Source organism: Pholcus phalangioides, unplaced genomic scaffold (assembly GCF_987345545.1).
Source record: "Pholcus phalangioides strain wild (caught in Gottingen) unplaced genomic scaffold, Ppha-v1.0 ptg000011l_1, whole genome shotgun sequence".
Lineage (NCBI taxonomy): Eukaryota > Metazoa > Arthropoda > Arachnida > Araneae > Pholcidae > Pholcus > Pholcus phalangioides.
Window position 1 is genome coordinate 15866982 of NW_028301604.1, and position 13350 is coordinate 15880331.

The following is a 13350-nucleotide window of genomic DNA, read 5'->3' on the forward strand; positions in this document are numbered from 1 at the left end:
CTGTGCTTCTTCTGAATGAGAGAGAGACCTCAGTGGCACAGGAAGTCCGTTTACTTCATCTTGTTTGCGCAAAAGGTCTATTGAAATACAGAAGTTTATGAACCTCTCGCATATGGTTGCGAAATAATTTTTCACTCCAGGCCACAAAGTGCATAAACCCGAAACCGAATTACATTAAAAATGCAAAAAAATCAGATTTTACGAAAATATACATTTTTTTTCTGAAAAAAAAATTGTCCAGTTATCTCCGTTTATTTGATGAAGATAATTTCATTATCAGTTAACGGGATAAAATAAACCCAGGCTATTATTTTGTTCAAGTCAAAATTCAGCAGGTATAACAGAAGGTCATAACGGGTCAACGACCCAACGTATAATCATCACAGATAATTCGCTTTATAGAAAATAAAACCTCAAATCCCAGTTTGGATATACAAAATCTTTAGAACATAAACATGACTGAAACGCAAAAACATTAGCCACGGTATATTTAGGATATTTTGGTCCCGAATTTAGTGGTCATTTCCTTGAATAAAAGTAAAATTTCTGGCATATTTATCGAGATTTCGGGCGATGAGAAGATGTGCTTCTTCGGAATGAGAGAGAAAGAGACCTCCGCAGTGATGCCCTCCCTTGATGCTTTTCTATTTCTCTCTCGTGCAACCTCCCCCTCGCACTTGACGTCATGTGATGACATCACAGCTCCCCTACCACACCAATGCCAGGGCGATCTTGGTGCTCCGGGAAACAAGTCGGGAAATCCGCAGCTGCTTTCTCCCGTGCAAGGCACGCATTTTCTCTCCGAATATTCATTCAAAACAACATTTCCAAGAGACCACAAAAACCAACGCAATCCGTTATTTTGCAACGAGTCCTAACCATTTACATTCCTCAAGAATTTCTCAACAACTGAGAGAAATTTTACAGGTAAGAGTTTTTTTTTGGGAAAAACGCTTTCATATTCTTTATAATACTTTTCATCCAATATCATTAATGAGTTTCTTCTCTTCTCTGGTATCCAACGACGGGGGGCAATAATCGGGGTTGGGGGGAAGGATAGTATTATTATTATATTATTATACTTTTTTTTCAGCGGGAAGGTCAAAACACGGACTAGTTTCTTCATTTCCTTTGGGATTCTGTTTCAATCAATTCTCACGATTCTCATTACTGTGAATACTTTTCTCTTACAATATGTTTTGTTACGTTGAGCAATTTTCGATTCCGTTCAGAAACGAGTACAGTAATACTTCGACTTCCTGCTACCCCGAGTTACGTGAATTCGGAGTTACACGATTTTTTCGTGAAAAATGCACATTTCCGAAATTCAAGCATAATCACGAGATTAATGCTAGTAGATTTGATAGAGATTATTAAGTGATAAGTTAACTAAATAATAATTGTTTTATACTATTGAAATACCATATGTAATGAAAATACACTGATGTTTTAGAGGCTACAGTGTATATAAACATGAAACTTTGTCGTTATTTAGAAAGGGAATTCCAAGGCCTGTATTGTATCTGCCATTTTTGCAGAGAAAGTCGCAATTTCAAACTTGAAGCCAAATTTTTATTGCAGGATCTTAAAATTTTTTTTGTTCGATGTGAACAAAAACTTTGATGGCAATTCACCCCCTGTCTGCAACTCTCACTAAATTTCAACCCAAGGGTGAAGGTTTATTGCCTTCAAACACAAGCAGCCTATCTTTTTCCAAAGACCTAGTTTGAATGTGAGAAAATTCAAAGTGTTTAACTTTTATATTTGTGTAAACTTTAGGGAATACGGTTTTTTTAAGGACCTTATTGAAGTCACAACACAGGTTAAATTTTATGAAGTCATAGGACAGTATCATAGTGATGCACTCACAGTAAGAAGAAAAAGGACACGTTTTCCCAAATTCTAGTCCCAATCAACCGATATTTATTTGCATTTGTATGCGAAATCATACTCCGACGTACGCGGTTGTTGTCGGTCCCACCTATCGCGTAACTTGGAGTATTACTGTATTATCACAAGTATAAGAGTTATGATTTATACTTGCCATTGTGAGTTTTATTTTTCTTTTATAATAATTCATATTAATTAAAATTTATATTATCCTTGAAATGTAGGAATATAAGTATGTATCTTTGTATGTTTTGTTTTCATAAGGGGTCGCATTCTTATTTAGTATCAGCTGGAGTGCCTAATCATGAATACTGGCTTACTCTTATCAATTTTGTCATTGATGTAAACACATCATTTGCAAATTAATTTAGATATTGGAGAGATTCTTTATTTTACAAACATTTTTTTTCTCTTTTGGATACAATACTGAACAAGAACTGTGTTTCGTGATGCTTGTGCAGGTGATTCGCGACGGTCGTTAATATTTTAGTGAATTATTTTATTCAATCACTTATTTTAGAGTTCAAAACAAAAAAAAATCATTAAATAAACATCTTATAATTGTCTAACATTGCATTATTTATGCCAAGGTTTCATAAAAAACCAGTATATGGATTGCTAATTGCGACTGTGATTCCGTATCCTATATTGTTTTTAAGAAAAGTGTTTCGCTTCTGAAAAATTTTGAGAAACATTGGACAAAAAAGGATCGAGTGAATTTCAGTCGATAATATCGATAGCGATGACATTTTCATGTTTTCATAGTTTGTTTATATTACTGATGTTTGTTATCGACTGTGTTTCCCACAATTGCAAATGGGGAAGATGTTAAAAAGTTGTTGAAAGTTAAGAAAACAATTACAAGTTAAAAGCTGTGGGACACGTATTAAGCGAAAAACAACATTTATGTAGTAGTTTTACATTGATGCTTTTTATATACGACTTCAGTCATACTTTTTATGATACTTCAGTCACGGAATTTTAGAATTTCATGGAAATATATTCGGCTGTGAAATTAAAATAATCATACCTTCTTCATATATGTATCTATCATTTTGGAAAAAAAATAATGAGAGAGAGAGAGATGTGTTGATAATATATAAAAAACATTTGATAATTTTTGATAATGTAAATAATCTTTTTATAGTTAAAAAAAATTTTACAGAAATTTTTCGTGAAAAAATAATAAATGCTATACTGATATACTGATGATAATTATAAATTGATTTCGCTCAGATTTAAAAATTTTGTCTCTCATTAAATCTTTATTTACAATAAATTATTAATAAATTATAAATTATTTGTAGTATCGATTGCCTATAAATAATAAAGAAATACCTGAAACAAACCGTAAATCGTTATTTAAATTTAATAATGTAATAATTGAACGAAACGCTACATCAAGAGCAAATAGCATGTTTATAACACAAAAGCAATGTTATTCGATATCAAGTTGTATAATTTTGGTACATTATTTTGCAAATGTCAGATATATAAGGTTTTGTTCTTCAATGTGTTATATGTTTTCTTGCTTTTTATGTTGGTTTGAATTATAATTACAAAATTTGCCGGATCGAAGGGAGAAAATGCGTATTTTTATATCTCCATTGTAATTAAAAAAAATAAAGTAGAAGTAGTAATCAATAAATAAATCACACTTAAAAAGAATACATTGGGTTTCTTTTTTACAGTGAACTTTTTTTGATGTATAACATTAGCTTGAATAATAAGTACCATAAATAAATTCAGTAATGGAAATACATATATATATATATATGGACATATCTCAAAGGATTAAGATAAAATGCTGTAATTTTAATTAATCTTTTAGACGCATTAAGCTCATAAGAAACTGTTGTTTATTATTAGAAAACTTTTTTCTTTGAGTAGCATCTAAGGCCGGGATTACACTATAGAAGTTTGATAAAAGTCATTTTATAAAACTTGAAAAATGCTACCAATAGATCATCGGTTGCATTTTCTAGAATGTAACCAATAATCTTATTGGTAGCACATTTCAAGTTTTACAAAATGACTTTTATCAAACTTTTACAGTGTAATCCTGGCCCTAACACAGTAATTTCATAAGTATCAATGCAGGCTTTTTCAAACGTGTTTACTGGCTGGCTTTTTCGGTCAGAACGTTTTTCTGTTTATTTTGACTCCCGCGACATTACATACGGTTTTACAAGTCATTTCAATCACCTTTGAACCCTCCGAGAAAAGCGGGTTTCTTTACCTTTAAGTGTTTAAGGTAATTTTTACGACTAATTCCGAATTTTCTTAATTTTTCAGTGCAAAAGTCCTTAGAATAATAGTCATTAATAAATGCCAAAAAAAATTTATACCAAATATTCATTTTAATCATTTAAAATTTTACAAATAATCTGGGCTCGATTTCTCTTCATTGTCTTTATTTTTCAAGTTTCTCTTCCCATCTTGAATGTCTTATAAAGTAACCTGATATTGGGCTTAAATTAATTTTAGTTAAATTTAGTAAATTCATAATATGATGTTAAATTACGTGTTATGTACCTCTTATACATTAGCCAGTCGCTTCGAGAAACCCACAGAATCAGTTAAACCCACATTAGCAGTTAATGCTGTTAAAATATGATCATTTCATCAACTTTAGTCTCACCACAGCCATTCTATGCAAACGATGGCAAATTTCACTTGAACCCACATTTTTTAACGTGTATCCCCTAATTCAAGGGTGCTCAACCTTCAGAAGAGTGCGGGCCACTTCAGTGATTTCAAAACCTGTCGCGGGCCACTTAATTAAATAATATGGAACAGCGCCGCAGGTTTATTAAGTGAGTAAATATGCCGCGATCCACTTGAGTGATCTGGAACTGTGTCGCGATTCATTCAAGTGATCTGGGAACGTGCTGCATGCACTTAAGTGCTCTAGGACTGTGCCACGCGTCACTCAAGTGATCTGTAAATATGCCGTAGGTCATTCAAGTGATCTGTAAATATGCCGTAGGTCATTCAAGTGATCTGTAAATATGCCGTAGGTCATTCAAGTGATCTGTAAATATGCTGTAGATCACTCAAGTCATCTGTAACAGTGCCGAAGGTTACTTAAGTGAACTGAAAATTCATCGCAGACCCCTTAATTGCTTTGGAACTATGCTGCACGTTACTCAAGTGCTATGTAAATGCACCACGGATCATTTCAAAGATTTTGGAAAGTGCCGCGGGAGACTCAAGTGATGTGGGAACTGCACAGCGGGTCACTTTTGCGATCTATCTATGTGCCACTTGGTTCATTTTTACAACGTTGAGTTTGAGGTCGCGGGCAACATCAGATGACTCCGAGGGCCACATTTGAAACGCGAGCCATAGGTTGAGCACATATGCCCCAATAGCTATGCTTCCATTCCGCACCTGGTATTAGAACCCATACCTCTCTAATTGGTACGGGACTCACTCGGCTGGTAGTCTATCTTTTCCATAATCATAATGTTTGTGCACAAGATATATGACAATTTTTTTGTTTATTATCCAAATTGATTCACTGACAAAATAAAATAATCACTCACATATTGAGTGAAAATTCTTAATTCAATTTTAAATACTTGAGTTAAAAAAAATAAATTATGTGAGTTTATATATAAATTGGAGAATTTGCAATTCACCCAGCTATATCAACACCACCTATAAAACAAGGCCTCCGCACGAAGCTCGTTACGTCACTGAAGAAGTCCATTTCACCTATTGCAATTGGATATAGCAGGCCGACGCATGCGATATCTTTACCCTTTTTTGCAGTATATCCAACGGCAATAGGAGAAATGGCCTTCTTCATTGACGTCACAAGTTTCTTGCGGAGGCCTTGCCCTATAGGTGTGGTGTTGGCTATATACCGATTTTACTACGGTAAAAATGCATATTATACAAGTTTTTTGATTGCTCACTGGTTTAGCTACTAAACATCGTTTGATTATTCAAGATCATCTCGCATGTTATTCGTGGTGTGTGTGGAACATTTGAAGAATAAGTGAAATAAATTACTTACATGACCAGTTGACTTACTGATATCTAATAACCTATTACAGTTTGAGAATCAGGCATTTGAAATTTTACTGTTGTGTGGTGTGTGTTGTGAATGTCATTTTACACAATATTGAATTTCCTACTTGTTTTTCCTTTAATTTTTTAAACAAAAAAATGTCAATATAGTAGGATAAAATCGTTAATATGTCTGACATTAATACGTCTTTTACGTTCGATCCTGATTCATTTACGTGCATTTTAATGATAATATATAAATTTACTCATATGCGTCACTTCGACAAAATTTAAAGGGGTCTCATACCTTTTAACGTGGTCAAAAAGCCTAAAAAAATATGCTCTAATAAAAATATCATTGAAAATAGTATTTAATTATGGATTTATTTCAAATTTAGTGCATGTACAGTTGAATCCCGTTATAACCAACGCCAAGAGACCGGAGGTATCACTTCGTTAAAACGAAATTTCGTTAGGAAGGAGAGTTCCAGGTTACCTAGCATTGTTCCTATGAAAACTTATTTGGGGGATTAGAAAAGTGTTTGTTAAAACGAGATTGTCGCTATAACGGTATTGGTTAAAACGGGATTCGACTGTATTTTCAATTGTATATGCTATGCCACTGAAGCACAATGTATTTCATATCTTCAACACTTGTTTTTTTCGCAAATTTTCAACAAGTTTTAGAAATAAATAAAAATATGAATATAAATAATGTAACAAATCAAAAAAATATATTGCGTGCATGATAAAATAGCATGACATCGATGTAATTGAATAAAAATTAATTGGAAATAAAAGAAAACTGTGTTCAGTTCACCAAATGATCAACTTTTATTTGATTACATTGATGTCAGGCTATTTATTTTATCAACCGTGCAAGGTGTTAACAATGCATTTTTTTTCTTATTGTTTGAAAATTTACAAAAAATAAGTATTGTGGAGATATAGATAATCTTGTGGTGCCATAGCCCATAGCATATACAGGGAGATTCCGTAATTCGCCTTGCCGCATTTTACTGGCGAACCGTTGATCCTAGAGGCATACTTGCAATTAGAAAAATTTACCAAATAACGTGTAAACTTCTGATACGCAATTCATGTTGCAAGGGGTTGTATATAATTATTAAAATATAAAAATTTACTGTTCGATATGGACATAACTGTTTTCAAAAACCCAATTAGAAAGTTGTTGCCCTGTCTCTAGACCTCATAGACACGGCCGCAAGTTTTGACATGAATACGTTCTTTGTGCCATGAATCGTGTGGTAGGTAATTACATAATTTAATTGGTATCATCATATTTTTCTTTGGAATAGCTAACACATGATACCAATGTCGTCATATGCGTTGCGAACCTCTCGAGATAAAAACAATTTCGTTACGAAAGCGGGCCGCAAGGCTGGTGTCCAGACAGAAGTGATATTAAAACAGAAATGGCATCATTAGATTTGTCTCAAAAATGCCTATCAGATGACATCATTGACTTTTATTTACGTTGTGAACCTCTCTCGAGATATAGCGCAAAACAATTTCGTTATGAAAGCTGGTCGCGAGCCTGGACCAAACGAGGTATCAGACATCAAAAGCATTGATATATACTGAATAATTCTTGAGATATGCGCGTTTAACTTATTTCGTTAGACAATTTTTTGCGAATGCCCCCAATATCGTCAGATAATTCAAAAGACCTATTCGCGTCAAAAAACTTCACGTTTCCAAGTGCAATGTTCACTGAAATATTTGAATTCAAAAATCGGTGAAAAGTTGGAAACGAACAGAATAAGCTAACGGACTTTGCTTCTTTCCTTCATTTATGGCGTTTCTTCCACAACGTTTCTCCGATTTTTGGATTCAAATATCTCCGCAAATATTGCACTTTGAAACATGGAATTTTTTTGATACCCAACAAGGTTTGTTGACATTCAACAAATTTCTAATTGGGATTTGGGATAGGACAGTGTGTCCATATAACATTTCGAGTTCAATGGTGTTATTATTCCGGATGCAACTAGGATCAGCGATCTAGGTATTCTTGATGACGAGCGGCTTAGGTTTTCTGAACATTAGTCAGCGATGGTCAAAAAACGAATAGAATGCTCTGTTTCATTCTTACAGAAGCACCCCTAAAAAATAATCCGATCATCTCGAAATTTTGCATGGGCACATAAGATTCGTGCACCCTAAAATGTGCAAATCTGGAGCAACAATTGATGAATGCCTGGCAGAAAGTATCTCAAGATGAGATTAGGAATCTTTATCACTCCTTACACCGACGTATACAAGCATGCATCGCCGACAGTGGGGGGGGGGGGGGTCCCCCACCAATCACTGATTTTAACATTCAATGTGCAATTGCTAGCCATTAATGGATTTTACGACTTTGAATTTTTACTCATTTCATCATCTGTGTGTATGAGCTTTACACATATTTAATTTCAATAAAAACAGTCACTTTCTTCATGGTGCTTCGTTTTTTTTTTTTTTGCAAAAGAGTATTTTTAATGAGTTACTTAGTCGCATAGTTTTGGTTCTTGTTTATAGAAAGTCATTTTATTGGTTTTTGAAATGCAAACTATTTATCAAATTTAATTAATGGAAATGTTTGAGGATTACAAGTTTTCAGCCTATCAATAAATTAATTTCTGTACAAATGGAATTGGCTTAAAAGAAAATTACTCTAAATCATATAGTTCCAACAGGTTTGCCACGAGACCTTTTTTTAGGGTTCCGTGGAATCAACTGTCACGGTACCCTCAAAAATCCTGGAACCCGGAAAGCTTCAAAAGAAGATAACATTTTTTGTTACTGATACTCATCAAGCTGTTCTTTATTTTGAATTTTAACGACATACTGTGTCGTTTAAAAAAAATTCAGGTGATTTAGGTAATCAAACAACTAAAAAACAGTACTAATGGGTTTTATCTCCCAACCTCGTCGGTCACGGACTGTGGACACTATAACCATGGGAAGAATTAAGATTATCATTTCAGTGCAATTTTTTTCTTCAAACCATTCTTCTGTTCAATGTTTAAAGCAATGGCATCATTGTAAGTAATTGATCGCACAGAAAATTGTGATTCCCCGCACCCCGGATAATAGTAATTCAAGTAGTTTTATCTCCCGACCTTGTCATTTGGGAATGCGGAACATTTGAACCATGCAAAGGATTTTTTTTCTTCGGAATAATTTGAAGAAAACACATTGTAAACCAGTTTGTTGTTAAAACCTGGTTTGTTACCTCACATTGTAGAAGTTTAACAAATTGTGTAGACCGGTTTTTTAAGGGAAAACTCACTCATCATACACACACACCGGCTATGTATGAGTATACAAACGAGTTAACTCGTGACCGGTGAACAATGTGTTAATGCTTAAAGCAAAACGCATAGAAAATGTTTCATTAGTGACCATGACTAATGGATGTGAGTGAGCGTACTGAAAATTGTGGGACCTCACATCACAGATAACGCGCAGGTGCTTTCACTATTCAATCAGCAATTGTCGTGTAACACCATGCGCTAAGTAAAAATAGTATGGCAGCCTCCAAAGAATTATGCGCTTTCTAGCTTTCAATTGACCATGTTTCCACTCTGTGCCACTTTATTGCGTTTGTGTAATTTGTTGGAGTTTTTTTTTACATTGAATTTTTAAACCAGAAGCTCATTCCAACTTCTTGGGACGAATATGACGTCATAAATGTTATTTTCCGTTTTATCTGTGAATTATGTACATGTATTTGTAAATAAAAACGATGGTTTTTTAGAAAATTTTATCTGTTAGGAGTGAGTACTTTAACCGTGAAACTTATGTGAACTTTAACCCTGTACATTATAAAAAATATTTACAATTCTTTGAGGTTCCGGGGAATAGCTTCATAACCATTATGGGTTCCGCAAGAACTTTTACATTGAAAACCTAAATCATCTTCATCAATTACTTAAGGGGTCTCATACCTTTTTACATGATGAAAAACTATATATATCATATTCCCCACCGTTCGAAGAGCATGTAACCGCTTATGAGCGGGAGTCTGGCAAATCACTCAAGGACAGTGCATGTGACGCACTAGGTGGCAAAAACAGTTTAGCCGACCTTCCTTCCCCTATAAGGGAGACAGGACGTGCGGGGGCGGTCTGTAGAGGTCTATTAGAGAAGGAGATTAGAGGACTTATCAATTGGGGGATGTTATTTCAGGTGCCCACTAACTAGGAAAAGGTTTTTCTCATTTTGACATCCTCAGTAAAGATGGCATTAAGAATATTTCATATTTTTATAAAGGGTGGTTGATGACGTAAGCCCCTCCCCCCCCCTTGTCATCAAAAGTCAAAAAATCCGAAACCCCCTCCCCCCATCGATGTTGACGTAATACTTGAATGGCCCTTTTCTAAAATACCAAAAAATTTGAGAAAAGAAAATTGGTATAGTATATTTTCTTTTGACCAGTGTTTGCCATGTATATTCAAATATACGCGGGACCAGAGAGGCCCAAGGAATTATCTAGGGCAACTATAAGAGGGGGGACATATATTGCACGTTGTAATATATGGACGTGTCGGAAAGTTAAGGCGAAGTTGATGATTCAATACAGTGTTAAAATATAGTCTTTTCTTACTAAAAATATCGTTCAGTTTGATTGCGTTATAATATGTTAGACATACGTTACATGGTTCCATAATATTCACGAAGAATGTTAGTCTTTTAATTCTTCGAAATTACTCTCAAAAGTGATAAGAAACTTCAAATATTCTCAAAAATTCTGTGTACCTGTCGAGAGTACAGTCTTTTGACACGTTTACGTAGTTTTCCAGTATTATCGAAAAAGACCCACGCCACTAGCTGTGAATCACCCATCGTCCTGGCTTTCATAAATCGATTTATCAACTTGACTTACCTGGACAGTTTTTTCAAATACTTTTTATGGATAATACGCAAAAATATGGGGGGGGGGGATTATTGAGAAAACCTGAATTATTTTAAAAAGTGAAACGCAAAAGCAGTCTTTTTAGGAAAAACAAAAAGTCTCGACTGTGTAATAGCAATGAAAAAAAAAAAAAGAATGCATTCTCAAGTAAAATATTATCCTCTCTAGAAATATTTCATCATCTACACAAAAGTTTAAGGCATCCATCATAAGTATAATGACGTGTCAGACTCGTAAGGGAATACAACAACGTCACGGCAACAACGAATTTCGCTAACTTCTTTATTTCTTGTCGTACAACAGAAAACGATGCAGCGCTTTTGCAAGAAAGAAGCTTGTAGGACAAAAAATGTGTAATACTCTCCAGAGACTTCTTTCATTTTTCCCTCATCTTCTGAGATAGTGCGACTGATATTTCTCTCGTGACCGCTACACGGTCATCAAAATGTCTCTGAGAGCCAGCTTAATGCAAGATTAAGCAGATCGATCGACAAAAGATAACTGAATAGTTTCCTACGGCGAGAGTGCAAAACAAACACTATAAAGTATATAACCGTTATGTATTTTCTCCTCAGCGTGAGTATAATACTAAAATTCTGTCGATATATATATATATATATATATATATATATATATATATATATATATATATATATATATATATTGGTATGTAGACCTGTAACTTATATCCAACATTATACACCGTGTTCACATACCCCAAACAAATGCACTTCCACAAATTGAAGAAATGGCTTCGTGCTGCGAGGAGATAGCAATGTTTTTTCTTTCACTGAAGAATTGGAATTTGTTCGCGAGTTTACCTATGTCTTTAACCAGACGTTTTTCTGTTCCCCAACCTAGATCTTAAATTACCAGGCTTAAGTGTTCGCCACCGTGGGAGCTTCGACTATTGTTATAAGTAGATGTTATTTATTTCTTACTTTCTTACTGTTATTATAGTTATTTTCCCCAATTTCTTTTGAAACAAACGCGAATATGCCGCGCTGTTCGGCTCCGAAATGTTAAAATTCGGATTTGAAGGGGAATATTATAACCATGGGAAGAATTAAGATTATCATTTCAGTGCAATTTTTTTCTTCAAACCATTCTTCTGTTCAATGTTTAAAGCAATGGCATCATTGTAAGTAATTGATCGCACTGAAAATTGTGTTATCAACTTGACAGGGGGGGGGGGATTTGAATAATGCTTACGTCATCAACCACCCTTTATAAAAATATGAAATATTCTTAATGCCATCTTTACTGAGGATGTCAAAATGAGAAAAACCTTTTCCTAGTTAGTGGGCACCTGAAATAACATCCCCCAATTGATAAGTCCTCTAATCTCCTTCTGTAATAGCCCTCTACAGACCGCCCCCGCACGTCCTGTCTCCCTTATAGGGGAAGGAAGGTCGGCTAAACTGTTTTTGCCACCTAGTGCGTCACATGCACTGTCCTTGGGTGATTTGCCAGACTCCCGCTCATAAGCGGTTACATGCTCTTCGAACGGTGGGGAATATGATATATATAGTTTTTCATCATGTAAAAAGGTATGAGACCCCTTAAGTAATTGATGAAGATGATTTAGGTTTTCAATGTAAAAGTTCTTGCGGAACCCATAATGGTTATGAAGCTATTCCCCGGAACCTCAAAGAATTGTAAATATTTTTTATAATGTACAGGGTGTCTCTTAAAGTTCACATAAGTTTCACGGTTAAAGTACTCACTCCGAATACCAGGATTTCATACCGATGTAAACCATTGCAAGAAATTGAGGGCCAACATGGCGGATTCGCCAAGTGCCTTATACCAACCTACCATAGAAAGGTTCTCAACCGCAAGCGGAACGCTATCCGAAAGGGTTACTAGATTCCGAAACCTCAAGAGGAGGAAGCGCAGGTGTGACCTCGTGGTTAAGTTGCTTGCCTACGTTGACAACAGGGGGTGCCACCATAGGCTTACGCAGAATTTTCTCAAGGGAGGGGGGTTCCAATTTTGTTCTTCTCAAGGGGGGGTTTACGTTTTTTCGTGCAAAATAACAAAAACAAAAAAAATAACTGCTATAATCTCGGCTTGAGGTGGGGGGGGGGGTTTAGAACCTCAACCCTCCCCCCCCCGCTACGCCAATGGGTGACACTATACCTAACGGCAAAATTTTATTATTTCACCTGGAGCATGGTGAAAGGTTGTGTTTCGCCAAATATTTTGTTATATTTATTACCGTTTGTTAGAGATTCTGGATCCTTAATCGTTAAGCGCTGTAATCGCCGGGGTCTTCTAAAGCAGCGGTCACCAACCGGTGGTTCACAAGAAAAATTTTGTGATCATGGGGAGAGAGAAATTCGGACATTTTATTCGCGGTTTTTATATTGATTTTTATCTTTTATTATATTCTTTTTCGTACATGAGTCACCAATACACGGTAAAGGAAAAATTTACGAGAAAGTAAACTAAAGAGCCAAAAAAACTTGTACAGGCATGCGTATGCAAATAAAGAGATATGGAACCAATCAGAGTAC

At 35.1% G+C, this 13350-nt stretch overlaps 1 protein-coding gene across 1 annotated transcript in view; it reads left to right on the plus strand.

Moving 5' to 3' along the window:
• Positions 1-709: 709 nt before the first annotated feature.
• LOC149080121 (ubiquitin-conjugating enzyme E2Q-like protein 1) overlaps positions 710-13350 on the plus strand; it is a 35716-nt gene continuing 23075 nt past the window's right edge. Inside the window, exon 1 of the mRNA XM_089239131.1 lies at positions 710-927. The gene's annotated coding sequence lies outside the window, so the exon portion shown is untranslated. The remainder of the gene's footprint in view (positions 928-13350) is intronic.